The 4,829-nt window shown below is 46.4% G+C and overlaps 1 protein-coding gene across 1 annotated transcript in view; it reads left to right on the top strand.

The window, feature by feature from the left end:
• The first annotated feature begins 1,195 nt into the window (after positions 1–1,195).
• Znf185 (zinc finger protein 185 with LIM domain) overlaps positions 1,196–4,829 on the top strand; it is an 89,853-nt gene continuing 86,219 nt past the window's right edge. Inside the window, exon 1 of the mRNA XM_026777073.1 lies at positions 1,196–1,350. The gene's annotated coding sequence lies outside the window, so the exon portion shown is untranslated. The remainder of the gene's footprint in view (positions 1,351–4,829) is intronic.

The raw sequence follows: 4,829 nt of genomic DNA, 5'->3' as shown, positions 1-4,829 counted from the left end.
GAACTTTTGTTTGTTTGGTTTTTGGTTTTTCAAGACAGGTTCTCTGTGTAGCTTTGGAGCCTGTCCTAGAACTCAACTCTGTAGACGAGGTTGGCCTCGAACTCACCTGCCTCTGCCTACTGAGTGCTGGAATTAAAGGCGTGCGCCACCACCACCTGACTCTTGAAGAATTCTAAGTTCTTCTTCATCACTGTTTAAGGGTAGGAAGGCAATTGGGGGAAACTATAATAAAGGTATAAAAGCCATACAGTTTGTGTTGCTGGCTTATTAGCTCTGCCTGGGAAGAGACCATGCTGAGCTGCCAAGGCATTCAGATATAAATGTGAATAAGATGCCAGGTTTGCTCATGAGGCTTACAGTAATGGAGTTCCATTCATAATATCCTGAAGTATGATAAAATTTGATGCATTTTATGTACTTATGTAAGACAACGTGAAGTGACATGGTTTCTGCAGAGCAGGTGATGCACTGAGTTTGGATATGAAGGAGGGAGAAATATTGCTGATGCAGACCCACCAATTGGCATCTCAAACTAAAGAGATCAGTCTCATAGCCAACCACTTTGAGCAGAGTGCTGTGTTTCTTAACCATACATGAAATAATAGTGTATGTTGCACTTACTGGTGTAACTTCAGTTCAGTAGAGGACACAAGTGGAAGGCTACTTTGGGAAGCAGTAGGACATTGGTCAGGCTAAAGAGGAAGACAGGGAATAACCTTTATTCTGTAGGTCTGGACAGCCTGTAGTGGTTCATACAATTTACTCAGTAGAGGGCAAGGATCAAGAAAATCCTCCTGACTGCTCCACATGAGTTAGAACTGAACATTTAATGGATGTACTTTGAAAGAAATCAGAATTCAGCACAGAAAGGAAAGATGCACCTTAGATGGGAACAAAGCTTAGTAATTGATCAGAACTGCTAGATGACCTAGCTAACAGGCAAAACCAAATGCCTTCAAACTCCCTCAAAATGTTAACAGCTGTTGGACCAAAGATGTCCCTTGTCAAACTCAGTTGTCCAGTGCATTCTTCCTTCTGTCCCTGTGACCAAATACTGACAAAAACTACTTGAAAACAGGAACTGTTTTAAAGAACTTACTCTATGGTTGGTTGGCTCTGTTGCTTTTGGGACTGTGGTGCCCTATCCCATTCAAGCTCATGCCTCAAAGCCTAACTTCCTCCCAGTAGGCCACACCTGTTAATGGATCCACCACTACCCAGTTGCAGCAGAAGATGGAGTCCAAGCCTTCAACACATCATCCTGTAGGAGATAGTCAAGACTCAAGCTGTGGCTTTTGTTCACTTGTGCCGTCCACACACTCTGACTGGGTGCTGCTCTGGGTTCCTGCAGTAAGTACAGCAGGCATACATCTGCCTGTCTGGCATGGATATTGTAGCAGGGCCACCCAACTAGTATATAACAGAAAACTTGCAAATTCCAAAAAGGAAAAATTGGGGTAAGAATATGGCCCAGTGGTAAAGAGCACGTGTTGCTCTTATATAGGACCCAGTTGAGTTTCCAGTATCCATAGGGAGACTCACAAGCTGTCTGTAGCTCTAGTTCCTGGGGTCCAGTGCCTGCTCTGACTTCCATAGGCACCAAGTATGCATCTGGTGCACAAACATATCTGCATGCATGTCCTCCAGACAGACCCTAACTTCCCAGCTGACCACTCTCCCTACATTCCTCACTCAGACCCATTCACCCCGTTTCCATTTGGAGGAAGTACGACTGCCAAGAAATTTCATTCCGAGGCCACACCCCGACCATGCTGAACTGAGCCTGGGGGTGGGCCTGGCACTGTCCCCACAAGCCCTGCTGATGGTTTCAACCACTAAAGTAGCCTGCCCCAGATCATTGAGTGCAGCTAGAGCCTCTCCGCAGCCACTACAAGACACAACTTGCTCTCACCACAGGCCCAAGGCCTAGGGGCTACCCCGCCTGTTCCACTCCTGATGACTGATGGCCTCCAGTGGCTGCCTAGAGTATGGAGCTTAGCCTCTGCCTGTCTGTGTGATACTTTCTCTCTGGAGAAACGGGGCCAGAGGAAGGCAGTTTGCTCCCGGTATGTCTGTTGGGGTGAGCTCCCATTTCAGAACTTGTTCCCTCCTCTGTGGGTGCTGACCTAGTTCTTCCTGGACCATCTACACCCAAGTCAGGTGTGCTGTGACAGCAGAGTGATCTCTCCCTCTCCCAGCCCAGTCTCTACACCTGCTATGTCAGACCTAAAACAGTTCTATCTTCCGCTTCACTACCAGCTGTACTTTAGCGGGGTTCTGTGTTCTCACAGCCTCTCTTCCCACGTCTCCCACCAGGCTAGCATGTGCTGTATTCCAGCAGAGCTGCGCCTTGACTGACTCACAGCCTGCCATCCACACTCTTACTCAGCTTGTCCTTCTTGCTCTCGGTATATTTGCAGGGCCTGTGTGCAGGTCTAGAGTGACCAGTTCTTTCCTTCCCAGAATCCTAGCTTTCTCTGTCTCCTCTCTGTTTCCCTAGCCCATGACTCTTGACCTTTACCTCATTTCATGTATTTCCTACCTTTACTTTTTCCTACTTCCCCCAGGCCAGAAGTTCTTTGAGGGGCAGAGCCAACCAGTTTTCCCTGCCAGCACAGAGTGGGTGTCCAGTAAGCACAGGTGGTTATCTTTCCTGACTTGGCGTCCTAGAGGAACAACAGCAACCATAAAAGGGAATGGCCAGCCAGGCTAGGGCAGTGCAGAGCCACAGTCCCAGTGTATGTGCGTGAGGTCTACAGCCTCAGAGCACCATATTTAGCCCTTCAACTGTGTCTTTCAGCAGCATGTCAGACAAGACAGGGACCAAATAAATTACAGGCCAGGGAACTGGGGCTCAGCAGCTGTGGGAAACCAGTAGACAGAAACTAAGGAGCAGTGGGCACCCATGTCTGCAAGTCTCTGAACTAACTATTCCACTATGGGATCCATGACTCCAAAACAGAAGTCATGGAACCCATGCAAAGGACAGCAGCGACCTCCTGCCCTTCAGAGGTTCCAGGTTTGCTGTGTGATGAGTTATACTGACCCTCTTTCCCTCCCAACTCCCCTCTTCCATCCCCAGGAGCGCAGCTTATGCCAACTTGCATGCAGTTCCTCTGCAGCATTCTCCTGCGCCCATCGTACTGCTCTCGGTGGGGTGGGAGAAGCAGCAGCCGATTCTTTCAAACTCCATCTCCAACATAATTTCTTCCTGCATGTCCATCTAATTATGTCCTCAATCGTATAATAGCCATTGACCCAACTGTCCCCCATCCCATATAGACTTCCTTACTCCTCAGAGCTCAGGGGCTTTCTAGTCCTTATTTATTCCAGGGAAAGTAGCCACAAAGTGTGCTAAGACTTGAGGACCTTCAAAAAGAAAGCCAGCAGTTCCCGCATTAGCCACCTGAGGGAGCCCCCAAAGATCCTTCTCAGAACCAGGAGGGGACCACTTGCTTTGGATCTCTCAAGGTTTACTAAACCCCACCTTTCACATTCGCATTTAGGCGGTCTAATCTAGCTAAGAGTTCCTAAGCCCACAGGATAGCAGGCTTCAGTTGGAAATGTTCTAACCTGAAGGGTTCAAAAAGAACAAATAGGGCCTGGGGACACTGCTCAGTGAATAAAAGTAATTGCTTGTACAAGCATCAGGACCTGTATTCAAATCTCCAGCACCCACATACAAAGCTGGGCAGGGCTGTACATACCTGTTATCCTAGTGCCTGGGGTGGAGAACAGGTAGAAGGATTGCTGGCGCTTGCTGCCTGCTAGCCTAGCAAGAAACAATGAGCTTCAGGTTCTCTCAAGAGAAGAAGGTAGAAATCTATTGAGGAAGATACACAATAAAGGAAGATACCTGATATCCTCATGGCCTCCACACATGTACTCACAGGAGTGTGCACCTGCATGCACATGTCTGTAACACACATAAGCACAGATGGAAACTGTGAGAAAGAAAAGCACCATGGGAGACTAGACTTTTTAGCCATTGACTATGGAAGGTTTCTCATGATAATGGCCAAAGTAGAGATTTCTCTTTGCCAGGTTTGCCTCTCACGTGCTCATGCTCAGAAAGATGGTTCACATCAGCTCACTGGGTTCTGAAAATTTCTGTAGGGATAGAAAGGAAAGAAAAAGGTGAAGGCAATCTGTATGTCAGTGACTCTGTTGAGATGCTTTCTGTAGCAGGTACTAAGAAACACACCACCAGCTTTGTTCTTCATTAGAGGAGGAGAGAAATCATTAGCTATAGTCAAAGGAAACTGGACGTAACAATACAGCCCTTGCCCTCAAGGAATTTACATTCCCATCAAAGAGACGAAATGCCAAAGTTAGCCTAAGTATTCCTCCTCTTAAGGGCAAGGATAGGCCAACTATGAACCTGGGCTCAAATATTGCTTGACACTGCTTTTATAGCATTTTATTGGTACACAGCCATAGTTATTCACTTATATAGGCATCTTTTGCTACAATGAAAGAATTAATTCTGGCCCCCAAAACCTAAAATATTTATGGTCTGCCTTTCACAATAAAGATGTATGAACTGCTGCTTAATTAAGACTGATAGGACAAAAGACACTCAAAAATATAGTCAGTGGGGGAGGGAACTTTGGAAGGATCTGGGAGGAATGGGGGGAAGGTGAAAACATGATGAAAATATATTATATGAAAAGAATTTAACCAAAAAAAATACTTCATTGTTTTAATCAACATCAGATTACACATATCAGGACTGCTGGTATTTTTTTTTTTTTTTTTGGTTTTTCGAGACAGGGTTTCTCTGTGGTTTTGAAGCCTGTCCTGGAACTAGCTCTTGTAGACCAGGCTGG

Source organism: Microtus ochrogaster, unplaced genomic scaffold (assembly GCF_000317375.1).
Source record: "Microtus ochrogaster isolate Prairie Vole_2 unplaced genomic scaffold, MicOch1.0 UNK45, whole genome shotgun sequence".
In the NCBI taxonomy this organism is placed as follows: domain Eukaryota; kingdom Metazoa; phylum Chordata; class Mammalia; order Rodentia; family Cricetidae; genus Microtus; species Microtus ochrogaster.
Note: the sequence above shows the minus strand (reverse complement) of the source record. Positions and strands in the feature narration are given on the sequence as shown.